Source organism: Nycticebus coucang, chromosome 5, assembly GCF_027406575.1.
Source record: "Nycticebus coucang isolate mNycCou1 chromosome 5, mNycCou1.pri, whole genome shotgun sequence".
Classification (NCBI taxonomy): domain Eukaryota; kingdom Metazoa; phylum Chordata; class Mammalia; order Primates; family Lorisidae; genus Nycticebus; species Nycticebus coucang.
In genome coordinates, this window is record NC_069784.1 from 81378142 (window position 1) to 81390419 (window position 12278).

Here is a 12278-nt window from a genome sequence, read left to right on the forward strand (position 1 = left end):
TATTGAATTATAGTCATTTTCCCCCAGACTTGCCTCTATGACATTTCATGCTTTATTATATCAAATGTGAAATACTTCTAAACTCTTCAGTCAAATATTTAAATTTCTTGGTAGACCACCATAGGCAATTCTGATACTGTGAAATACATATTAGGTCTTTGACCTCATTTACTGCATACAATTCCTAAAATCTTCTGTATGTCTTCCGTATGCTCCTAATGGGCTGATGGCTAGCAGCCCCTAAGTCACTTCAGGATGGGGACTGGCCACCAAGGTAGGATTAGAGGATTGGGAATTTCACCCCCACCTCCAACCTCCAAGGAGGGGAGAGGGCTGAAGATTAAGTTTATGGCCAATGGTCAATGGCCTGTGTAATGAAGCGTCTGTAAAAACCCAAAAGGACTAGGTTGAGGAAGCTTCTGGACTCTGAACACAAGTGATTCCTGGAGGGGAGATGCCCAGGGAGGGCTGGAAGCTCCATGCCCCTTCCTCAGGCCCCCTAGACCTCATTCTGTGCATCTTTCATCTGTATCCTTTGTCATGTCCTTCATAATAAAACAGTGAACCTAAGTGTTTCCTTGAGTTCTATGAGCCACTCCCGCAAATTAGCAGAACCCAAGGAGGGGATCGTGGAATCCCCAGTTCATAGCTGGCCCATCAGAAGCACAGGAAAAACAGCCTGGGGTTTATGGTTGGCAGTGGGAGTTGGAGAGAGGTGGTCTTGGAGACTGAGCCCTCAACTCCTGGGATCTGATGGAACCTCCAGGTAGATAGTTTTGGAATTAAATTGGAGGACATCTAGCTAGAATCCACTGCTGAACTGACACTTGCTTGCTGGAGGGTGGTCCCCACATATTTTGGGGATCACAGAAATTACATCTGTGATAATTTCTGTGGAGTAAGAGAATAGAAAAAGCACTTCAAGTTTGAGCGATATTTTCTTTCTCCACAGTAATCGCTTTCTCATATGGGGGGTGTGGGGGGGGGGAATTTTACTAGTTTAACATTAAATGTACTAAACTTATTTTTCTTGTCTTAAAATTTAAGGAAGAATGATGTTAGCCCATATACCACAAACAAGAATTTGAAAGCCAAAAACTCCTATTCTAATTAAAATCCAATAAAATAAATCTTTTCCTAATGAAATAAAATTCAAAAAGAACATTGACAACTAAGATAGCAAGATTAAAAACATCTTTCCTTGGCCCGGCGCCTGTGGCTCAAGCGGCTAAGTCGCTGGCCACATACACTTGAGCTGGTGGGTTCAAATCCAGCCTGGGGCCGCCAAACAATGATGGCTGCAACCAAAAAATAGCCAGGCATTGTGGTGGGTGCTTGTAGTCCCAGCTACTTGGGAGGCAGAGGCAGGAGAATCGCTTGAGTCCAGGAGTTGGAGGTTGCTGTGAGCTGTGACACCACAGCACTCTACCCAGGGCAATAGCTTGAGGCTCTGTCTCAAATAAAGAAAAAAGAAAGAAAAGAAAAATCTTTCCTTTACAAATATGAGTTTTTCACAAAACCAAAAGGTCTAAGGACTCCAGCCTAATTGGAAGAATTCCACTTATGCTTACAATTTCTGTGGACATTGCTCGGTGAATTATAATGTCTGTTCACAAAAGCTTAGACTTACCACATAGAGTTTTTTCAGGCATGTAGAAAGGGAAGTGGGGATACAATTTAGAATTAATACAGCTAAATTTTCCCTATAAAGATATAATTCCTTAAGACAGGAACACACATATTTCTAATTATAAGTCATGTCATTCAATTCAAGAGCCAAATGAAATATTGAACTCTAACTATAAATCAAGAACCCAGGCCTTTAAAAAATTAGGCCTGTTCAACATTTGCTGTTCTTTATATAAGGGAGGAGGATTATTCCTTTTTTCACCCATGGGACTCTTCTGGGTGATAAGTGTTTGAAACCTTTTCTAGCACAGCTTCGGAAGAACCAACCCCCTGAAAGTCTCCCCGTAAACCATGATCTCTGGAGGCTCATTTTCCTTCAACCTTGACTCCCTACCAGAAATGCTGAGCCTCTTCCTGGTTGCCTCTGTGACAGCTTCTTCTTTAACATGTAGAAATGTAACATTCAAACATTAACCAGCAATCTACCAGTTAAGTGATCTAAATACGCAGAACTGATCTTAGTTCTTGTTGCAGCACCAATACATAATAGTTTAATGTTCAAGAGAAACCAGAAATCCTCTGTCCTCAAGTTATCCTATAATAGCAGAAATCTTTACCACTTCAACAAAATAGAATGGTTATTTCTTTTTTTTGTTTTTTCTTTTTCTCTTTATTTTTTAACCACAGCAAGATAGTAGTGACATTTAGGGGAAAAATGATCCCTACTGTAGAAAACAGTAAAGATTTATAACATAAAGATTTATTTTTGCTCAAGGCAAAGTTAAGACTAAAGAGATGATGTTACTAACACCATGCAGGCTTATAAAATACTAAGCTATTGCTATGACCTTAATACGGAACTTAGGATTCAAGACATCAATATTGCTTTATAATAGTCTCATATTTGACTAAAATTCAGTTCTATTTCCTGTATTCATATAAACTACCTTGAACTTTGGTTGTACAAAATAATTTTCTTATTTCTTTACTATATACTGTAAAAATGTACAGAGTCCAAAGGTAAAAGACAAATTATCTAAAATATAAAAAACCATCCACATTTTCCAGTTTGCTCAGTACCTTTGCAATGAGCTAAGGGATTGCTGTTTGTAAAGATATCACCAATATGATAACAAAAATATACCATGGAACATTACTTGGTAATTATTTTAAATATCTGTATATATATTCATCTATTATGAATTCCCAGCTCTGCCTTACATTGTGCAACCTGAGAATGTGTATATTAGCCACTCAGATTCTCACTTTTTCTCATCTGCAAAATGGAGCGAATGACACTTCACACAGTCCTTGTGATAATAAAATGAAATAATGTATGTAAAATGCTTAATATGTAGTTTAGATTACCTTTACTCCCCTCATGCCATTCTGCACCAATATCTACACCAAGTCAAGAATAAGCAATAAAGACAACACTGTAAGGGGGGTGTTACAGTTAAAATTTAATACCAAATGTGACAGTATTGAGATGTGGGGCCTTGAAGGGGTGATTGACTCATGAAGGCTCTGATCTCATGAACAATTAATCCATTCATAAATTCATATATTAATAGGTTATCATGGGATTGGGAGATTGGGACTGGCTTTACAAGCAGAAGAAGAGAGACCTGAGCTGGTGCACTCAGCCCCTCACCATGTGATGCCCTGCCACCACCTTGGGACCCCACAGGGACCCCCACCTGCAAAAAGGCCCTCATCACATACAGGCCTCAACCTTGGACTTCTGAGTCTTCATAATTGTAGGAAACAAATTCCTTTTCTTTATAAATTACCCAGTTCCAGGTATTCTGCTAACAGAAAACAGAGTAATAGAGGAGAAAAAACAATATCATATTTACTCTGTGCCAGTATAAATTTTACAAAAGAAATTATAGTTTTATCCTTTATGCTTAAAGACATTTTGCATGTTTTTATGCATTTACTGACATGCAATTGTCTCCCATATTAACTAAATGTTATTAATATGAAAAATGTTAAGTGTCCTTTGTCAAGTCATTTCCTAGCTCTTGGACTCAACTAGCTATAAAATGAGACAATTTAACTAGATAATTTCTAAGATCATCTTTCAATGTAAAGTTATAATAAAACTAAGTTGCTAAACAAGTTATGAGGGAAATATCCATGAAGTCCTGGGTATAAAACATTTATAATATTTCTGAATTAGTGAAGGGAGTGGCCAGGCTGCTGGAACAGGGACCTGAAAATAAAACTACTTAAATAAGACTCAAGTTAATTTCCATCTCAGGTGACTGTTCAGCCATCCCAGGCTGACAAGGCAGCTTTGACCATCAACACCATTAAAGAGCTCTGATTACTCGTCTTCCCCCATTCTCTAGGCTGACATTTCCAAAGGGAGCTCCTTCCTAGCATTACTTCAGGGAATATGTATGTTGTTCCAAAGTCTGAATCCCAAGAAAATGAGATGTCAAGAAAATAAGAAAAGGTGCCATCATTTACCCATGAGAATTAAAATTATCAACATGCAAAATCACTGGTTAGAAGGACTTTAAAATAAATTTTTTTTAAATGTGGCTATTAGTCTTGTTTATAGTCACTGCTATGTTATAAGTGTGTATTTTGGGCCCTACCTGCTGCTAATGAGTCATTCTTGTAAATAAAATAAATACAATCTGTTTATACACACAATATATGTATATTTTACACCAAACTTATTAATGGTATTATAAAAACAAGTTTTGGAAGCAAAATAAATACATCCTTTGGCAATTTCAATGTGTGATTTAATGCAGAGTTGTTGACCTTGCAGGGAGAGTTCAATGTTGCATTATTCAAATACCACTCAAATAATGTTTGATGACATAGTCCAGTGTTTGAGTATTAAGTACAGGCTAACGTGCTTTGTAAACATGGTAACAGAAGAAATACAAAGAGTAGAAGATAGAAATGTTGTGGAGGACTCCAACGTGAAATCAGAAACTGACCTGATTTTCTATTGAAATCAAACCAATGTCAATAGAAAAACCAAAACTGAGGCAAGAAGGCCAAAAAGTTTCATCACTGAAAAAGAAGGAAATGGAATGAGCTTACGTGAAGTCACATGTACTCTAATGACAGACCTGAAGATACTTGTGGATGAACTTTTAGCCATCCAAGCCATGTCAGTGCAGTCTGAAAGGAAATCTTTTGTAATTTTGTTATTTGTCTCAAAACAAACAGCAAGATTATCAGATAGAATAACAAGTTCTTTGTGTATTTTAAAATATCATTTTAAATGATTATTTTTAAATATTAAATATTTTGGTAGTATCTTTTATATTTTAATGATTTTGTTTTTATTTTGGTTTTATTTTTGATTTTGTTTATTCTTTTCTTTTAATGATTTCCATTAACAAAAAGGCAGAATACAAATGTCTACATACAATAACTAAGAAAATGCCATGAAGGCTACATTGAACAGTTTGATGAGAATATTTCAGATTGTATATGAAACCATCACATTGTACCCCTTGATTACACTAATGTACACAGCTATGATTTAACAATAAAAAATAAATAAATAAATAATAATTTAAAAAATGTCTACAGCAGGTGATGATTTATACATGCTACTCAGGCATATGTAGTATACCTTTGTCAAGCATTACTATGGTTCATAGTAATAATAAACCAAGTCTTTATTATTACATCTTTTTTTAACAGAAAAATCTCTGAAACTTTTAGCATAATCCTATCAGTTTTATTATGATCACTCGTTACATTTAAAAATACATAAGTAAGATTTTTTTTTTTTTTTTTTTTTGTAGAGACAGAGTCTCACTTTACTGCCTTCAGTAGAGTGCCATGATGTCACAGGACTCACAGCAACCTCTAGCTCTTGGGCTTAAGTGATTCTCCTGCCACAGCCTCCTGAGCAGCTGGAACTACAGGCGTCCCCCACAACGCCCAGCTATTTTTTTGTTGCAGTTCGGCCGGGGCTGGGTTTGAACCTGCCACCCTTGGTATATGGGGCCAGCACCCTACTCACTGAGCCACAGGCGCCACCCCATAAGTAAGATTTTTAAAAATACAGAATAACATGTGATTTAAAGAACTCCTGAGATGACTTCTCATCCTGAATCCCGAACATTATTATCCACGGGCAATTTGAGAACATTAGCCATTGTCCTCATTTGCAAGCTCAACTCAGGAATGGCTACATCCAGGTTCCAGTTTGTATGAATGGGAAAGAGAGGGTGCGCTGGGCAAGCAGTTTCTTCCTACTCAAGTGGGACAGAAGTTGCACACATCTTTCACCTCCCTTTAAATGAGAATTTAGTTTTAGAGCCACTCCCAGCCTCTCTAGCTCACCTACTGTAAGCCAGGAAGAGAAGGGCAGTCATGAAGACATAGCAATCTGCCATGATTACCCAAATGTTTTAGACTTAAATCCTTTGTCGTGTTTTCACAATTTTACCTTCACAATAATTTAAGGTACTAATAAATATTGGTCCAATCAAAATGATGTTTTTACATATATGGTAGGTTAGACAAGACATCGTTTTCTTTGTTTTGGATTATAGTGAAATTCAGGAGACAAGGTGCTTAAAGAGTAACATGACACATATTTTTAAATACACAGAAGATTTAAGTATCATACAATTTAGAGTCGAGACCATAACCGTAACAGCCATAATGAGAAATAATGTAAATATAGATGTGAAGACAAAAATAAGAAAATGGGAGGACATGGTGCCATATTAACAGGTAAAGGACATCCCTTCAGAATAATGAAGAGAATAAAGGGATTCTTGTACCTTTTTACTTGTCACAGAAATTTCAAGCTGTTTTTATCTAAAATGTTCATGTTTACAACGGGTAGCACACTCAGCCTGTGGATCATTGCCCACCCTAGCTTAGGTTGCCACTTAGACAATAGAGCCCTGACCTTAATAATCAAGGGGGAACCATGACAGGTGTGCACCTCTCCCTTTTCCTGCAAGACTCTTTGACCAAGGCAATAGGCTACTGATATTCTTCCTGAGGACTGAACCAGAGTAAATCACAAGAATTATATTCACTTATGTCAGTGGTTCTCAACCTTCCTAATGCCATGACCCTTTAATACAGTTCCTCATGTTGTAGCAACCCCCAACCATAAAATTATTTTTGTTGCTACTTCATAACTGTAATTTTGCTACTGTTAGGAATCATAATGTAAATATCTGATATGCAGGATGTATGCTCATTGTTACAAAGGGGTCGTGACCCACAGGTTGAGAACTGCTGACTTATGTCCTAGCTAACCTAAACACTAAGAACACCAAAAAAATTAAAACGTCACCGTGCTTTTTACAGTGTCTGATATCAACACTCTGTTCATCCAGACTGAAGACCTGGTGAAAATCATTCTTTAAGCATGGCTGCAAGAACAACCTGTTCAAGTTTGGCATTAATTTCTCTTCTCTTTGTCTTTGCTATGCTTTGTGCCTTTCTGATCTTAGATGACATGAATTTCTTCTCTAGATGTGTTACAAGTTACCTCGAATGCACAGATCTCTCTCATGCATTGCTAAGGAGCAGAAAACTCTGTAAGGTGCTGCTGTTTCACCTTTTCACATACACCCGGCCAGAGAGCTCACAAGGCCAAGCCCTCTGACTCTGTTCTACGTTTTCTGTATTCTCAGCTACTGGAAGGACGTTTTCCTAATTAGAGTTAAAGCAAAATGAAAAATACGCCCACTAGGGAATAGAAATATGAAGTCTCAATTAAGTTTGTGAACTTACCACCATGCACTTACACTGGCAGCACTGTAAAACAGCTCAGGAAGGTTTCATGACCCTGGTATATTATGTCTCACAGCTGTGTCAGTGCGTGGCAGTGTGTCACTGAGTGGCATTCATTATTATAGTTGCATGTTTTTGTGTGCCATTGTGAGAATGTTGGAGCTTAAATTAGAGCAACAAACAAACATTCATAAATTTCTTGTTAAACTTGGAAAGAGTGGAAGTGAAATCAGGGACATGTTAGTCCAAATTTATGGAGATAATGCCATGAAGAAAATGGCAGCGTACAAATGGATTAAATGTTTTTCTGAGAGGACAGAAAGTGTCACTGATGAAAAGAGGTCAGGACATCCAGTAATGAGCAGAACTGACAAAACATTGCAAAAATTTATCAAATTCTATGTCAAAATCATTGGCTGACTACAAGAGGCATAGCAGATCAAGAATCTTGGCATGAGAAAGGTGTGGCTCTTGCATCATGACAATGCATCAGCTCACCTGGCACTGTCTGTGAGGGTGTGTTTAGCCAGTAAACAAACAAGTGCTTTGGAATACCCTCCCTATTTACCTGATCTGGCCCCAGTGAAGTTTTCCTTCACCTGACGATAAAAGAAATATTGAAAGGAAGACATTTAATGACATTCAGGACATCGAACATACTACAATGACAGCTCAAATGGCCATTCCAGAAAAAAGAGTTCCAAAATTGCTTTGGAGGGTGGACGAGGCACTGGCATTTCTGCGCAGCTTTCCATGGGGGCACTTGAAGATGACCATGGTGATAGTCAGCAATGAGGTACGTAGCACTTTTTGTAGGATGAGTTCATGAACTTAATTGTCAGGCCTCATATTGGTAGTGATACTTCTTAAGGGTATTAATAAATATCCTCCTTAGTGATATTTCTTGAGTTCCTGCATTAACTCTGTTTTCAAAGCAGTTTCAGCAATAGCATTTTACCAACAGTCCTACTCACCATAAAAAGACACTAGCTAGGTCTACACAAAACATTACCTGAAATGCACGTTCAACTTTTTTCTTTCCTTTTCCATTTCATCTCTGTTCACAGGTGGCATGCCACCGTGAAGGCAGCCTAAGGTCACAGCAGTGAAGGCCTGCCTGTGCACCGCATTTTCTGTGTCTACAGAGCCACCACTTCCCTCTCCACAGGCCTGCTTCTGTGGATTGCTGCCCTTGTCAGTAACCAATCCACTGGTTGCTTACTTCACAAGCACGTGCTAAATCCTTCATGGGGACCAATCAGAAATTTGAAACACTGTAGAAATAACACCTGGCTGTATCTTTAAAATTCAGTGACAGTATGGTACCTATTTTTTTATCCTGATGATCTCCCTTCCCATTCCACTCTTTAGGCTACTCTGCAAGTTGAAAGTCTGGCCTCAGGCTCCAATTTGACTCTCTGCCTCTGTGATCAGAATGCAGACCTTGTCCCTAACTAATCGTCTTTAAATTAGACTGGTAGTGTGTAAATTTTACATTGATTCATCGTGTTAAGAAGAAACAATGATACCAAAAAGGATTTCATGCTCAGCCCATTTAAAGACAGGAGAGAAACAGGGTCAAGACGGAAGAAACCAGGACAGGAAGGGAGAGAACCTTAGTTGCATTCCCAGAACTGTATCCAAGGGACATTCTGTTGGCTTTTTAACATCTCCAGACCATCGTTTTCTGATCTACCACATGAAGTGCTCAGACTAGATGATGTCTCAGCTCCCATTAGAAGATTCTAGATGGAAAGGACCTCACATTTACAAAACAATTAAGTGAAACAACAGCTGTGATGAAAGGCAGTCTATCCTGGTGCTGAAAGCGTGAACCTGAAGTTGGAGAGGCGTCAGGGTCCCCTGCATGAAGCCTAGAGAAACACTTGTCATCTTATGTAATATGATCACAATTGGATTATCCCTCAGGTTGCTAGAGAGGATCCAGTAGATAATTTATGGTAAGGACTGAGCACAATGCATGGTACTTGGATCTAAATAAATAAGTTGTTAATACTTTACATTTATAATATATATGTGTATTATGGTTTAAAATCTGAATGGTATACCAGGTTTTTATATTTGAAAACTATATTTAAGAGATATTGATGTGACCAACAGTTTTATCTAAACCCTAGAGGAAGGGTGAAGAGAGGAAAAGGAAGGTCCAAAGAGTGATGCTCAGAGTACTTCCTTAAACTGGTGTAAGGACTGGAAATGATGTATGCAAAACCTTCATCTATAGGCACTCATCAAATAGTAGCTCTTGGTACTGCTGTATATTACAAAATGTTAAATCAAAAGCCCATTGTCTTCGTTTACATTAAATAATTATATTTGGAATCCATATACTGTTGTGCCCTAAGATTTTTCCCATTGTTTAGATTTTACAGTCTGTCACTCAACTAAAAAGAAAAGCAATTAAAAAAGGATAATACAAAACTATCAGAGCACCAAAGTAGTACACTGCTGACAAACAGTTGTATTTGATGCCTTTTTTCCAATCATCCCCCAGAGGAACTTAATTCAAATACTTTTGGTCTTATGCACAAATGGAAAACTTGCAAAGGAAAGTTGATGTGAAAAAATACCATAATGAGAAGTTGCAGTAAAGATTTATTAAGATTGGAAAAAAGTTAAGAAAAAGTTATATTTTTCATTACAAATATTGAAAGATAACCAATTTCTGTTTCCTGGATTTAATACTTATGGTTTGCCCGACACAGCCATCTGTTGTAGAAGCAATTTTTCCAACTTCTGGTGATATACCAGGATTGAAATAATAACCTAACTTTGCAATACAGGTTAATGTTGTCCTCACATATAAAAAACATACTTTCCATGATGATAATCGCACTCTCCTCCTTCGCATTTAAAATCAGTTCCAAATATTGCCTACAAAGTAATCCCCTGCTGTAACTATTTTACATGTCTAGAGCTCTCCTTTGACTTTGTACTGCCTTCAAAATCAAAATTACGTTTCTCAGCCAGTCAATGAACAGCATCTAGCATGGTGCTTCTGGGAACTGGCCTTCTGTTATTTCCCCAACTCAGATTCAGCCTGCTATCCAACTTTCGTCTTCTGCCACTTTAACTCATTTCTTTTTTGTTTAACTGTTTTCTTTAATTTTATTTCAAAATATTAAAGAGGTAGAATGTTTTTGTTACATAGATACCTTGTATAATGCTTACGTCCAGGCTTTTAGTGTGTCTGTCACTGGAATAGTGTTCATTGTATCCGACAGGTAAGTTTCACCCTTCCAACCCCTCCCACCCTCTTGTCTTCTTGGTTTCCAATGTCCTATTATCTATTTGTACCCATCTGTGCCCATCATTTAGTTCCTGAGATACTTTGCTTAGGATAATAGTCTCCAGTTCCACTCAAGTTGCTGCAAAAGATATTATTTTATTCCTGTTAATGGCTCAGTAGTATTTCACGATTTACATATGTCAAATTTTCTTTATCCACTCATGAACTGATGGGCACTTAGTTAATGCCACATCTTTGTGATTGTAAATACACTATGCTAAACATTTGAGTGCAGGTGTCTTTTTGGCAAAAAAAAAAAGCATTTTTTCTTGTGGGTACATACCAAATAGTGAGATTGCCCAGGTCAAATAGTGCATCTACGTTTATTTCTTTGAGGAATCTTCATACTGTTCTCTACAGAGCTTGTACTAATTTGCAGTCCTACCAACAGTGTATAAGCATTCCTTTCTTTCTGCAACCACACCAGCATCTATCATTTTTTGACTTGTTAAAATGGTCTTTCTGATATTGTGGTTTGAATTTGTATTTCCGGCGCACGGCCTACAGACATATGAAAAAATGCTCATCATCTTTAATCATCAGAGAAATGTAAATCAAAACCACTTTGAGATATCATCTAACTCCAGTAAGATTAGCCTATATCACAAAATCCCAAGACCAGAGATGTTGGTGGGGATGTGGAGAAAAGGGAACACTTCTACATTGCTGGTGGGAATGCAAATTAATACATTCCTTTTGGAAAGATGTATGGAGAACACTTAGAGATCTAAAAATAGATCTGCCATTCAATCCTATAATTCCTCTACTAGGCATATACCCAGAAAACCAAAAATCACATCATAACAAAAATATTTGTACCAGAATGTTTATTTCAGCACTATTCATAATTGCTAAATCATGGAAAAAGCCCAAGTGCCCATCGATCCACGAATGGATTAATAAATTGTGGTATATGTACAGCATGGAATAGTATGCAGCCTTAAAGAAAGATGGAGACTTTACCTCTTTCATGTTTACATGGATGGAGCTGGAACATATTCTTCTTAGTAAAGCATCTCAAGAATGGAAGAAAAAGTATCCAATGTACTCAGCCCTACTATGAAACTAATTTATGGCTTTCACACAGTTACAACCTAAGAATAGGGAGAAGGAGGAAAGGGAGGGGAGGCAGGGGGGAAGGGGGCAGAGGGAGGGGGATTGGTGGGATTACACCCATGGTGCATCTTACAAGGGTACATGTGAAACTTAGAAAAAGAAAGGAAAAGATGAAGGTAGGCTGGGGAAACCTTGGTGGGTGACAGAGTGTTTTGTATGTTGATGATGGCTTCACAGGTGTGCACATCTGTCAAGACTCATTGAATTGTACATTTTAAATGAATGCAGTTTACTGTATGTAAACAAAAAAATTGTTATAAACAAAACAGAAAAAATACATAAGCAACAACAGCAACAAAAAAGATGAATTTTAGACAGTGATGGTATAAGTACCTACAAAATACTCATAAGAATTATTTTGGCCATCACCACTTCCCTAAGGCCCTTGAAATATTCTATTAGCAAAACATTCTAAATGGGCTGATTATAGATGTTTTCTTTTCTCATAGCACTTTTAGCCATCTTACAGAAGACCTTT